The 15,106-nt window shown below is 44.9% G+C and overlaps 2 pseudogenes; both read right to left on the bottom strand.

Moving 5' to 3' along the window:
• LOC142788947 (transient receptor potential cation channel subfamily M member-like 2) overlaps positions 1–15,106 on the bottom strand; it is a 1,303,464-nt pseudogene that overhangs the window by 956,023 nt on the left and 332,335 nt on the right.
• Positions 5,814–7,378, bottom strand: LOC119169899 (uncharacterized; annotated as a pseudogene).

Below are 15,106 nucleotides of genomic sequence, written 5' to 3'. Positions count from 1 at the left end.
GGCTAAAGAGATGTGGCACCTCCATTCCGGCTTACTCAAATGAATTTTTTGTCAACACTAACATTACGAGGTTCTCTTCAAACGACAATCTACTTCTTCCCGCCGCTCGAACAAATTACGCGAAACTAACAGCCCTTTTTTCAGGCATATCCATTTGGAATTCGTTACCATACGAAATTAAATCAGCATCCTCTGTACATACATTTCAAAGCCTTCACAAAAAATACTGTCTCGGCAAATTATGTGGGCAGGCACACTAACTCAGGGATCTGCCATTTTTTTTTTTTTTTTTTCGCGCATGCTTGATTTGCTACCATTACCGCTGAATATTTTGCTATCATTTGCTGAATATTTTGCTATCATTTGCTGAATATTTGCTATTATTACCGATATGAATTAATCTTGCTTTTGTTTTGTAGCCGTAATTATTATAGCGTTTGGTATTCACTATTTTATATGCTGCTATTGTGTTAAAACTTACTATGTTCACTTTGTTTTGATGAATTCATGACGCCTGTGTCATGAAGATTTCCCTTATAACTGTGTTTTTATTTTCCAGCGTATATTACAGTCATAGACTTAAATACCATGCCAGTTTTTTGTTGCTTTTTGTCTTTTTTTTTTTTTTTTTTGTTCATTTCTTGCTTTTACTCTTCTTATGTAGCTCCTTTAGCTTTCCTGTAAATTTTATACATGTATTTTTTTTTTTTGCTATCAGAGCACGCTTTTTTCATGCTGCCCACGTTATTCAACTTACACATGTTCTAGTATTAGGAGGTCCCCCCGTCAGTTCCTGAAACTATGGGACCTCCGAATGTATTACTTACTACTAAAGATGTTACATTGTATCCAAAGAAGCTGAATAAATTGATTGATTGAAATTGATTGATTGATTTTATTTTGCTGATAAGAACATCTACATAAATATATTTGGCCAAATAGGGGAAAGAACGGTAAAAAATCACTGGGCTATATTTTAAAGCTTTTCTTGCCCACCGATGCTATTTACGCAAATCGGCCGATTTAACCGGATGCCGGATGTCACCGAGGGCCCTTGTATGTAGACAGAAGAAGGTCTATATTATGCTGACAATGGCGGCCGCATTAGATTGAAGTCAAATACGAAAAAAACCACCTATGAAGAAAGATATATGTGAGCATTGCAGAACACCAAGCAGTCACAAATAAGCCTGATACACGCACTACAGCATGCCTCAAAAGGATATCTTGTTTGGCAAATGAAAGCCTAGCAATTATTGATGTTGAGCAGACACCTTTATTTTAAGCCGACATAGGCAAGCGCAAAACACTGAAACTGTGCTTTAGGCGAATTGAACGACAACTAAAAATTGAAGACAGTTGGTAATTCTCTAGCAAGTCATGAATTCTGATGCTGCTTAGTCATGGCATACACTGAAAAATAAGCTTACCACCTCGCCTGACTTCAAAAAGCTAAGATTTGAAAAGTGCGCTGCTTTTTTGTAACTAGAACATTGTCTTCCGCATAAAGAATCGCTTTAAAAAAGGCATCTCTCTATTGGATATTCACTGCTATAGTATCTTTTTTAACAACTCAGCGGCATAGGCGAAAGCGCTCCCACACAAATCTTGTGAACAAGGTAGCTGTCCTTTACACGCGTAACTGCTTACAAATAATCGACTACCTGCATATCGTATCAATCACTTCACATTGTGGCGTTAGATAAAGTTTTTTGATGGTGGTCAGATGGATCGATATATGAGAAGTTTCGTTTGCCCTCAGGGGCACGACTGAACACTTAGTAGGCCAGTATAAAAGAATACATAAGCCGTATGCTACATAAGACGCTCGCTTTCTTTCCGACAAAACACCACTTAGGTTCGATAGTTTGGCCCGGGTTTTCAGTGGGGGCCGTCTTCACATTTGAACAAATATAGCAGACATGCGTCGTTTGATTTAGAAGCCAGCCCGACACTACTGAAGCCAGAAAAGCGAGAGCACAACATACTTCGCTCGTCTGACTGCTTGGATGCAGCGCCCCTTCCCCCCCAATTTGCTTATTGTTATATAAGAAAGAAAGGAAAAACGTACAATGATACGTACTCCCTCATTTCTAACAATTGTCGCACTTCAATAACATCTGTACCACAAGCGCCCTTTGGTTTTGTTTCGGCGTGGCACGCCCGCACTGCATCTACCAGCCACTACTCTCGCCAGTGGGAGAGACCGCTACTTGCGCGCTCTGACCACCAGGGCACTGCGGCAATCACAGCAGTGGTTCCCTATTCGTCACAAAATCTTGTAGTGGCGACTTCTTGCGTGTGACGTCAGCTTGTGGACTTCACTATTTGCGCACGCTGCAGCAGCCACTGCTCCAGTGCGTGGATCGTCTGGTTCGGGCGGGAACTTTGTGAACAGTGAACAGTGAACTTTATTGACATCATGTACATAGTACACAATGCCGGAGGCCGGCAGAAAAAGCCATCGCAAGGATAGCTTGACGAAGCTGCGGGCCCCCGTTTTGGCACCAGCGTACAACGGTGTTCTCAGTACATAACAGACAACAACAATAATAACAACAAGAGAAGGAAAAAAAATATGTACTGAACAGATAAATAACTTAGTACAGGACCCGAAGGAAAATGCGAGCCCACTACAAATAACCACGTCTTGCGTACAAACCATACACAAAAGAAAAATATACACCAACGGATGTACTAAATAGCTCAGTACATATAGATTACCTTCATAATACATGCATGCAGATTAACATAACTTTGTAATTTACATAGAGTACACTATAGATATATAATTGCACAAATCATTCAATACACGACCGAAAAAAAAATATGAGAAAATATGAGGTGGTTACAAATCGCCATGCCTAGCGTACACCGACATATTCTCTATAGCTGACACTGATAGGCATGCGCGAGATATTATATAGTGTCAATGTAATTATTTGCAAGAAAGGAACGTATTGCATTGAAAGTCTTGCTTTCCAGCTGAAAGTTAAATTCATATAAAGCATTTAGTAGCCTCGGAAGTCTGTTTCCTAACGTATGTCGCCCATATGTTGTTCTACAAGTTTTAACAGTTCAAATTTCGCAGTTTCGCGTTTTATAAGGCTGACAATTTCTTTTAAAGTTGGCAAGTTCAGTCAAAAATACATGTTTCCCCTTTAATTCTTGTTTATAGGCTTTCGTTAATCTAAAGTTGTACATCTTCTCAAAAGGCATTACGTTATACTTTTCAAACAATGGGTAGGTGTGAAAATGTGAAGGCACGTCCTCTACTGCACGTAGAAATCTTTTTTGTAGACAATACAATTTTTGTATGTTTTCTTGACTAGTGGATGCCCAAACTAGATGGCAGTAGTTAATTCTTGAGGAAAATAAAGAGTTGTAAATTAATATCATTACATGTCTCGGAAGGATCAGGCGATTCCGGTAGACTAGTCCCACTATTTGAGATAACTTACTTGATATTGTGTCGATGTGCTCATTCCATGAAAGGTTTTCCTGGAAGACCACTCCTAGTGTTTTAATGTTGGGTACAATATCAACCGGGGTCGAATTCAGCAGTATTTGTTGCGTCAATGTTACCTTCTTATTTTTACTTCTGAATATTACAGATTTGGTTTTGCTCGTGTTTATTTTAAGATGGTTTTTCACAGTCAAGCTATTTAGGTTTTCCAATACAAAATTTGCTTTGCCAACTAATTTGTCCGCCGAATTTCCTCGTAAAAATATGCTGGTGTCATCAGCATAAATAATAAATTCAGCGCTAGGGCTAATGCTGACCACGTCAATAATATAGATATTAAAAAGAAATGGTCCCAAGATGCTCCCGTGTGGTACACCAGAAGATAAAGGCAATATATCGGAAAAACAGTCGTCGATATGAACACTTTGTTTCCGATGTTCCAGATAAGACGTAATCAGGTGCGCGGCATTCCCTCGAAAACCGTAACGGTCAAGCTTTTTAATTAGAATTTGGTGATTTATGTGATCGAAAGCCTTAGAGTAATCAATAAACAGCCCAAGAACCAATTCTCCTCGTTCTTGCGCTGCCAAAAGTGACTCTTTTTGTTTTAGCAATGCGAACTCCGCACTAAGTCCTTTGCGGAAGCCAAACTGTGAGCTGTTTAAGAGACTGTGCTTCTCTTCAAAATCTGTAAGACGATTTAAAATAACTTTTTCTAACACCTTTGACATGACCGGCAGTATAGACAGGGGACGGTAATTTACCATGTCGTTTCTGTTTCCTTTTTTGTGTAAAGCTGTTACACGGGCTACTTGCATTTTACGGGGGAAAACAGCCTGGCACCAACATAGGTTAAAAATGTGGGTAAGTATGGGTGCTAGCAAATCGGAGGTGTACTTTATGGGTTTAATTTGGAAGCCATCGATATCTTTAGCCGTACTGGTTTTTAAGTTATGAATTATATTTACTACTTCAGCCTCAATAACTGGTTTCAGGAAAATAGAGCTGCTGTTATGCGCAATATTTTCAACGTCATTCTGCACTGTAGCAGGCTGTGAAACCCCTACAAAGTATTGATTAAACGCGTCTGCCAGGGACTTCCCTGTCAGCTGTACGTCGTTCACAATCACTTCGCTCACTTTATCAGATGGGATGTTACGTTTTAAGATGGAATTTAATCTTTTCCAGATAAGATGGGCGCGCCCGTCAGCAGATTCAAATTGGTTAGAGTAATAGTCACACCTCGCTTTTTTTAAGTCTTTGTCGAGGCAGTTACGATTTTTTTTGAAGTCTCGAAATAGGTCTGGGTCTTTGTATTTAATGAATTGCCTGTATGGTGACCTAAATATAGATACACTGAAAAATGATGCCACGGCATGCAAGCTGAATGTACTGTTGAAGGTTTACGGTCTTATAAACGTAATAGATGTACCCACAAGAGTGACCACTGAGTCATCATCCCTTATTGATATGTTTTTTACCAATTTAGACATCGATAAGATCAAAGCTGGTGTATTGACGTGTGACCTCGGCGATCACTTGTCGATATTCATTTGCTGTAAACAAAACGTGCGGAAGATACGGCAGCCAATACAAAAAGTGCAAAAAATGTCGGAACATGCCTTGTTGACGTTTCGGGAGAGAATGGAGTTAGTGGATTGGTATGATGTGTTGTCTTGTAATGACGCAAACAGTTTCTATGAAACATTTCTCGCCTTTTTGAGCTCTATCTATGAATCTTGCTTTCCTTATGTGCATATTAAAAGACGTAAAAACATACGGAAACCATGGGTTAGCCTTGAGCTTATGAAAAGAATACGAGAAAAAAACAAGCTGCACCACAGATAAAAGAGAGGCGATTTCGAGTAGAAAATTCAAAACATTGTTCTAGCTTATCGAGAAAAGTTGACACCGAGTCACTTGGAGGACAGTATCAGACTGTTATAACAGTGTTTTCTACTTTTATCGTCATTATTTCACTATCGTTTGTACAAGCAGACAGCTCTTGTAATAATTCGCAAGTATATTCTTTTTTTACTAAAATGCATATGCCACCACCTCGGCTTTTGGAGCGGTTTAAGTAGAAAGTGTTATACAATGGAATGCGAAAAACGGTAGTCTCATCAGTGGACCAGGTTTCGGTTAGCAATATTGCATTGAATGATTGTTTGATTTGTTCAAGATATAATGACAGATCTGATTCTTTATTTCTTACTGATCGTATGTTCAAGTGGAAACATTTGAAGGTTTTTATGAATTCCTTTCCTATGTGTTTTTCAAAGGCACGCGGTAGTACATATGACTCGGTATTTTTATGGTTCATGTTAATGGTTTGGCCGTTGCAGTGTTTAGCTTAGTTTATCTAGGTCGCTTATGCATGTGACAACAACAGCCTTGTCCTTATCGTCTTTACGAACAAGAACTCGCCCGTTGCTGTGCCATGCGTGCTTGAAGTTAACACCCTTTGCCCAGCTTTTTGTTTCTTGAAGCAAAGCACGAGTTCGTTTAGTTAGGTTCTTGAGTATGTACAGGTGATCATCACGGCCGCGAAGTTTATTCCTGTTTTTTCCGCCACTTGTCCCTATCTGCCTGCCTTGCAAAATGGCAAATTATGCCCGATATTTTTCCTTTCTTGGATGGAAGACGATGAATTGCTACTACGGCATCGTCTGGAAGGGGCGGAAGCTCAACGTCAGGCGCCAGCGCATTTACTTTGTTCAGCAAGTCCTCGTTTTCCATAGGCATGATGCCATGGAATTCTAGATTGAGACGCCGGCTTCTCCATTCCAGATTGTCGATTTCAGCTTCCATTTCACTTACATTACTGTTCTGGGTCTCAAGCTTTTCTGTCCGGCGCCTGCGTTCTTTGATATGATGCTCATTCTGCTCGACCTGGCGTAGCAAGTCATCGTACTGCTCGTTCCAGAACTGCAATGAGTCCTCAATACCTTCCACTACATCTCTCAAAGGCAGAAGTTGGTCAAGTTTGTCGTTAATTGTAACTAACAAAAGTCGTACATCTTGTGTTTCAAGTTCTTCGTTTGGTTTCTTAACTGGGTCGCGTAGTTTGTTTCTCTTGCAAGTGGGACACCGCCAAGCTAGACGGTATGCCTCTCCCTTCGTTTTGATTGTTTTTTCCGATACTCCCGAACATACTCCTGTATGGTATTTGCAAGAACAATCAGTGCAATGAATTATACACTCGGGAGCAGACAAGCACTTGTGGCATGCGGCGCATTGCCCATCAGATGACATAATAACACGTTGGCAGCAGCAGAGGCAGCGGAAACATCAACAGTTGAAAAAAAAAATTTCCTCAGCAACAAAACTAACCTGTGTAAAACACAGAAGACGAGCGTGAGTCCGTGCACGATGGGTCCTGCCGCTGCTGCCAAAAAGTGAGGGCCGCTCCGGGGGGAACCATTTATAAGCTGGATCGGCGACAGTAGCGCCTGTCAGTTGACAGTGGCCGTGGTGCGGTCGTGGCAGCTCATCCGGGGCGCAAAGTAGTCAAATGCACGGACATGCGCTGTGGGAATCCGGGCCGGGAATCAATTTCAGGGCTGTCTCTGGGTTATCTGTGTAAAACACAGAAGACGAGCGTGAGTCCATGCACGATGGGTGCTGCCGCTGCTGCCAAAAAGTGAGGGCCGCTCCGGGTGGAACCACTTATAAGCTGGATCGGCGACAGTAGCGCCTATCAGTTGACAGTGGCCGTGGTGCGGTCGGGGCAGCTCATCCGGGGCGCAAAGTAGTCGAATACACGGACATGCGCTGTGGGAATCCGGGCCGGGAATCAATTTCAGGGCTGTCTCTGGGTTATCTGTGTAAAACACAGAAGACGAGCGTGAGTCCGTGCACGATGGGTGCTGCCGCTGCTGCCAAAAAGTGAGGGCCGCTCCGGGTTGAACCACTTATAAGCTGGATCGGCGACAGTAGCGCCTATCAGTTGACAGTGGCCATGGTGCGGTCGGGGCAGCTAATCCGGGGCGCAAAGTAGTCGAATACACGGACATGCGCTGTGGGAATCCGGGCCGGGAATCAATTTCAGGGCTGTCTCTGGGTTATCTGTGTAAAAAACAGAAGACGAGCGTGAGTCCGTGCACGATGGGTGCTGCCGCTGCTGCCAAAAAAAAACGAATCGCCTCACGAGGGTCAACTAACACCTGCAATGAACGTTTTCGAGCACAATTACACTTGTGGCTCAGTTGACAGAACCTAGAAAACTCCCCCATAACGGATGAGCAGGCCGATGCCACCGACCGTACTGCTGGTAACTATGTGTGAATGTTCTTCCTCGGCACCTGCAGTTTCCGCCGTGCGATACTTTAATTCGTTTTTATCAAAATTTCAATCAACGTGCTTTCTCCAGCATATAAAGGCATGTAGATACAGCTTGCGAAACGTCGCGGTATCTCATCGACGGTGTGGTGGTTGTTACGAGGTGCGACACCAACGCGATCCCGAAGGCGCGCCTACTTCGAAACTCGCCGCCAAGTTCCCCAGCCGTTTTGTAGAGCGCGTTTCTTAGCTCGTGACTGCTTCTGTGCAGAGCTGATAGACGAGTGGAAAAGGCGATGGTGAGTTAAGACGAGGTTTATGTACAGCAAAGGCGTTACATATTCGGCACTAGGGACGACAGCTGAAGGACTCAAAGAGCCGAGATGTCCTTTCTCTGATGCATACGTCTTCTGCTGTCTGACGCATAGGTCAGCTGCTGGCGACGCGCCGCTTGGCTTTTTTTATAGGGACCGGGTGGACTTTTGCGTCACCAACGTCAAACCAGAAGCACCGCTGGCCATGATGTCAGAATCCTCCAAAAGGGACCTGCCGCTGGGCTGCGTCATGATCCTCAAATCCGGAGACGCTGCACTGGGTTACACCCATGGACGACTGATGTTACCACGCATTGCGTAAGATTCACTAGACTGGAAGGCGCCAATTGCTTCACGGGGCTCTATCGCTGGCCTTGACACCGATTGCCTTTGCAGAGGCATTTACGTTCGGTGTGAACTCCCAGGCATAACAGCACCCCCACCGTCAGACAATGCGCCGGAAAGACGAGCTGTTTCCACGTTGCTCTGGTGTCGTACGCGCTTGTTCGCCAGGTTTCTCCAGGTTTGCCTTCAAGGCCACAGGGAGAATGTAGCTGTAGGTTGAGTTCCATGAACACATCTCATTCTTGAGGATGGATCCTAGCTCCACTGGCTTGTCGCCATAACTTGTCGACTAGCTTCGCTCGTCTCTTCTGACAATCTTTCGTCTCAGCACTTGCCGATAGATCTGCAACTTGTCAAGAACGGTTCGACAACAGACATCACACGACACAAGCAAGTGCCCTCGGTTACCCGACAGAACACCAGACAGAGTATAGTACAACATATACCTAGTTACCGTGTCTATCGGAATTTCATTCCCTCTACATCAAGAGGCACATGTTGGACACAAGACTCTTAAGCTGGGAACTCATATTTTTACACGTACATTAACGAAATGAAATTGAATACAACATAAAGGTGGCTTATTGAGATCACTCTGGACGAGAGAGCTCAGCTAAAGCCGTGATGAGGACAAACTTTTGCCCCGACTCGACAGCGAAAACCGAAAGGTGGAGACGGTACTATGACTTCTAACTCCAGCATTTTATTGATCTTCTCTTTCATGATCTGCTTTTGCACAGGGGAACACTCAGACGGCTTGCTATGGATTGGCTCCTCACAAGTTAGGTCAATATCATGTTCCATCACCGTCGTGTGTCCACGACTGTACAAAAACAATCTTTAAAGTCGGAAACAACCCTTCCCAGGTCCTCCTTCTGGCCTTCAATTAAACTAGGCTCTAGGTTCTACTGCTCCAAGATTACCTCCAATCCGCTTTAGATTACACCACCAGGGGTCAAACTTTCTGCTCCTTCTTCCTCTGAAGCATTCAAAGGCAGATTTACGACCAGTTGACGTTGAACGTGTGGTTTCATGAAGTTACTGTGGTAAATTTTGTTCAGCCGCCTTCCTAATTTCACTTCATAATTGATATCACAATGCTTCGTTGTTACATTGGCGGGCACTTCCGAATGAACCTCAACCTTGTTCCTTTTGAACGGCCGCAGCAGCATTACCTGACTACGCACTTCAAAAGTGCGTTTCGTCACCGATTTGTCGTAGTACTCCTTCGACACACATGCGCAGCCTTCATGTGGCTTCCCACAAAATCTTTCGTTTTTCAAAACCTCTGAAGGAGGTCTAGAACATACGAAACTACATTAGGGTCCTCATCAAATCTCTCTCAGGACACGTACAGCATTCACTATGATGTTCTCAAACTCCTGCCATACACAATCTCTGCAGGGCTAGAAGCAGTGCTCTCGTGAAGAGCTGATCTCAAAGCATACATAGAGGAAGGAATACACGTTTTACAGTAGCATTTGTGCTCGTAGCAAAGAGCTCTCAGTATCCATTTCGGAACGAAATGTATACGCTCTACCGGATTAGATTGCGGGTAATGGATTGAGCTGTGCACTACTTTTATTCCCCATTTATCCGTAAAGGCAGAGGTAAGGCTGCTGGTGAAGACACTACCATTGTCGCATTGAATTTCAGAAGGAAATCTGACGCGTGCAAGTTTAGAGAGCAGTGCATCCACGACATGAGGGGAAATGAGCTCTTCAAGTTATATCGCTTCTGGAAATTTTGTGGCTACACAGAGGGCCCTCTGTACCAACAACCTTGCCTTGACTCTGGCAATGACCCGACGATATCAATCACTAGGCACCGAAAAGGTTCTTTGATAATTGGCACAAGCTTCGTGGGTGCCTTCCACTTATCCGTGGATTTCCCCGCTCTCTGACAAGAGCCGCATGAGCTTACAAAGTCTTCAATATCCTTCCACCATTTCGGCCAATAAAACTCAAGGGAAACTCTAGCCTTGGTCTTCTTTATGCCGAGATGCCCTTGCCCATGCATTTTCATGCGCCAGTTCCAATGGTTGGTAATGATACTTTTGTGGTGCCGAGAGCTGCTTATACTTGCGAACTTGCACATTTGTGTAGTTCCGATATGGGAGCCCTGCTTTCTCAAAAAAAACATTATTTTTCTTTTTTCTTACGTTTACGCTTTCCATTAGTGCTTTAATTGAGAGGTTCTCATGCTGCTCTCGAATGAACGTTTCCCGATCAACCCTCCACAGCTCACTCCAACTTTCCGCTACAGGCGAGAGCGTCGCACCCCTCTCGCTCTCATCGAATGGCGTCATGCCGTCTCCTCCACGGTCAGAGACGGCTTCCGCAACGGGAAGCTTCAGTGACTCATCTGAAAAATTACCTGTCCACGGCACCATCGCCCCGCCGCAAAGGTCACGCAAATCAGCCTCTTTAGCAGGTGGTGTTTCACTAAACTGAACGAGATCAAGTTCCTGCGAAAGCTTTCGCGCTTGCGATCCCATGAGGACTATGTACGCAAAGTTGGAGAAGAACGATTTACCCTGCTCTTTGAGAATCTGCTCAGAGTTATTAGAAAAAAGATAAGAAAACCGATCGGGAAGCGCGACAATCACAGCCGCTTCAGTGCGAAGCTTACCGAACGGGCCTTTAATGACTACCGTAGCGCTTAGGATTCGGATTCCTGGGTTGGCTCTGGAGACCCGCGGGCTGCCCGCGGGCTCCCCGAAAGCTACTGTTATATCCGGTTCTGATAGGAAATGACGTAGGCTGGCTACGCGCACGCCCGGCGACAACCCGAAGGTCACAAAATCGAACGCAGGACAGCCAGCGTAAACGTGAAAAAAAAACTCTACCGTCATGGCAGCAAACAAAACAATGCACCGCGTGTATGTTGGTTTTTTCTGCATTGTTCGCCTAGAAATACGTAGCTAAGCTCGCCAAAAAGCTGAAATATTATTCTAGAGCGTACGCGTTTGGTGTACGACTTTGTACGCTCGCACGATCACTCGCCGCGCCCACTAACGAAAAAGCGAGTTGGCGCACGCTGCCTTGAGAACGATGCAAGGTGAGCTACCATGACGGTGACGGCTTGACAAGCTCACGTCTCTTCAGTACATGTATCAGTCACTGCACAACATGACGCGATGTGACACGGAAGTGATCGTGTCCCCAAAAGAGCTTGAAGATATATATCTGCTCAGCTATCGCGTATCATACGTCGCAAACACACGTTGACCAACTTACGTTTTTGTCTAAAGTTTATGATATGTGCAGGTATCGGTACCACGAGTGCGCGTCGTATATAAAATAAACATTTGCATGACGCGTTCTCGATTCATTTTTGAAACTTGACTTGGCCTGTTTTCTAGTCCTAAGTGGCACTTAACGAGTGTCATGTATATCAGCTTTGATTCGTCTTGCTAGGTCGTAGTACGTACTGCGCGGCATTACTACGAAGAGGTAGAAAATGACAAACCCAATGATGAAATGGGCCACGAAAGGATGTATACAATTCTAAATCTATTCTTCATTTTTTTCGCTTTTTCGCGCCATATCGTATAATATCATATCACAAATGCTGGCTCACAGATGAAAATGAGTTCGCACGCCATTCGTGACCAGTGAGCATCATCAACAGTCGTGATCTAGGGTCTTCTATTACCATCCAAGATCAATCGAGTAGTCAGGACAGAGATTATAAGAGGTTTAAGTACGCAAACATACGAATGAACGAGCTAGTTCGATCACAATCGTCTTCGCTAAGTGCACAGAAAGCAGGCACAGCTTCACAAACGACTACTACGAAAAAAAATAACTCCAGAGTTGTCTCCATGCATGCGTGCGAACGTATACTACGTACATAACATTTAAGGCATGTGCACGACGCAGTCAACAGGCAACAGTTCACCACATTGTTCACAGGAGGAAGCTTCACGGGAAACATAACAAATGCGATGAACAGTAGCTTCAATCACTCGCCACCACTCGTAATCACCTCATGTCGCGAGGCGGAACAGGCTTTAGAAGATAACGCCACGCGTATTGACAAGCGAAGGCGCAGTCCTCAAGCGCCCACATTACATTCCATCAAGTCCTCACAAAGATGGCATCGAGCACGCGTCGTACCTTTTCGGCGTCTGCTAGCCCGAAACCTGCCCAAAACCTTCCATAAAGCTTCCACGACTAAATTGTCCTGAAAGCGTCTGGCGGCCCTCGGACTCCCCGCGGGTCACCAGAACGTCCAACCCGAGAAAAACGAACGCCAACCGGAAGTGCGCCAGGGGGGGGCGGGGGGGAGGACGGAGCAGTTCGAGAAAAATGAGCGCGCTCTGGCTGGCTCTGGCAGCCCGCAGGTTGCCAGAAGTCGAAATTCGAAGAGCCCCACTGACGACGTTACGAAGGACGCCACGAAACTCGCCGCTGCCAAGGACACCGGCCGCACCGACAGCGAAAGGGGCTTGATTAGCCGAGATGTCTTCTCTCTGACACAAACGTCGGCTGCTCTCTTACGCATAGGTCCGCAGCTGATGACGCGCCGCTTTGCTTTTTTAATAGGCACCTGGTGGACCTTTGCGTCACCAAAGTCCAACCAGAAGAGCCGCTAGCCGTCATGTCAGAATTCTCCTATGGGGACACGCTGCTGGGCTGCGTCATGATCCTTAAATCCGGAGCCGCTGCACTGGGTTGCACCAAAGGACGAGTCATGTTGCCACGCATTGCGTAAGACTCGCCAGACTGGAAGGTGCCGATTGCTTCATCGGGCTCGTGGGCTGAGAGAGTTTGCTGTGCGTTGCGTAAGACACACCAGCACCACTGCTTGATGGCGTCGTTGAGTTGATTGCGTTAGGTGGGCTCGATCACTGGCCTTGACACAGATTTCCTTTGCAGAGGCATTGACGTTCGGTGTGGACTCCCAAGCGTAACATAGTGTACGACGCAGATGACGTTCTTAAATGCGTGTCGAGGTCGTCAATGGTGATGGCATCACCATGGCGGCTATGGCGAACACGTGCACATGCAAACCCGCCACACAACGTCACCGTGGTAACAGAGTGCTGCACAATCGTGAAGTACTGCTCTGTGCCTCAGAGTGCTTCACTGACCCGTGAAAAGAACGTTAGCTATCACAACAATTCTAAAGGGAAGGAAATGCCTGCCTTTCTCCTTCGGATATTTATTCGGTAGTGCAACGATTGTGACAACAAGCACGGGGATATGAGTGAGAATCGCTGATTTCTGTCACTCCGGCATTTGAAAACAACGCAAGAGATATTTACTGCCGAGCAGCTGTTTAAAGTGATGCTTCAGCCCCGGCCTCAACATGAAATGCAAAACAACATCAAATTAGTAAATTTCAGATAATCGTGCTCACAATGCAGCTATCGGCGTGGCCAGGGTGCAAGCCCGTGTTGTACTGTAGTAAGAGAACTCGCGAAGGTTATGGGCTGGTGCGACTTGGGGAGGGGGCAAGTTCCACCTTATTGCGCCCACTGGCCGATGCAAGAGACTGCCGTTTGTCTCGGCAATGTTTGTTCAACGAGAGTGACATCGCAAAGTAGTTCATAATAATACCGCACAGGGCCGTCGCTTGGGTATTAGAATATAATAAATAGTTGTCGCTGCTTTTAAATACCTCGTACAGGGTCAGACATATTAACGTGGCAAAGGCAAGCTGAGTGAGTCTGCGTTCACGCACGTAGCATAACGAAAAGCTTAAGAAGCTCAGCTCAAAGTGTCTGCTCTGCCTCATGTGACAGCCTTTAGTGAACGTGCACTAAAGAGTGACAGTAGGTTTCACTTAAAAAGTTACGTTAAACAGTGCGCTAAGCACGCGCTTGTCAGACTCAGTAAAGTACGTAGACATGTACAGGCGTAAGCATAATTGTGCAGACCACAGGATCACGTGGCCGATGACATGAATGCGCAATCTGGCGACGAGACGCCTGCGGCGGTTCGCAAGCGCGCTCCATCCTTATAATCGCTAGAGGGGGTATCGTGGCTAAAGGCCCCCCTTTAGCCACCATACCGTCGTATCAGTTGGCCTCTCATGTCATTCTCTCCGATGCGCTCGTAGCCAAAACGACCTCTTAGTGTCGCTATTCTTGCTTCAACAGATTTGCGCCGTTCTTTTATTTTTTTCTTGCGTGGTGGTTGCAACGGCGCCGGTTCTAGTGCCAGGCTTCTGTTGTGATTTATACATTTTTATTAGCTTAACTGAGCGTAGCCAGCCTACGAAAACCTGATAAAGCCCAGCACACAAAATAAAGTTTTCTCAAATCAGCTATCCTTGCCCTAGACCAAGTTGAACATTAATGAGCCTAGTTATGATGACGCAATCGTTATAAACACTAATGAATAATTTAAATTACTTTTAACGCGAATTATAATTATTTACCTTTACGAGGCTCGAATCAGTGATTAGTTATATCATCTTCATCAGCTTAGAATCTTGAGCTCATAGAAATTCAACTTCAATTGCTTTAGTTAGTTATTTTTGGAATTTTGGTCAAATTTAGTTATTTTTGGAATTCCGGAAGACCCTTCTGAGAAACACTCAGACTTAAAACAAAAAGTTTAAACGATCTTTTTTCAGTTAAGCTTGAGGTATCTTGCCAATCTGTTGGTAGAATTCATCGCTTAGGTAGAAACGGCAATCCTAGACCCATTATAGTTTATTTTCAGGACTATAACGAGAAGCAAACATT

This window comes from Rhipicephalus microplus, chromosome 2 (assembly GCF_043290135.1).
Source record: "Rhipicephalus microplus isolate Deutch F79 chromosome 2, USDA_Rmic, whole genome shotgun sequence".
NCBI classification, from domain to species: Eukaryota; Metazoa; Arthropoda; class Arachnida; order Ixodida; family Ixodidae; genus Rhipicephalus; species Rhipicephalus microplus.
The sequence above is the reverse complement of the archived record's forward strand: the minus strand, read 5'-3'. Positions and strand labels throughout refer to the sequence as shown.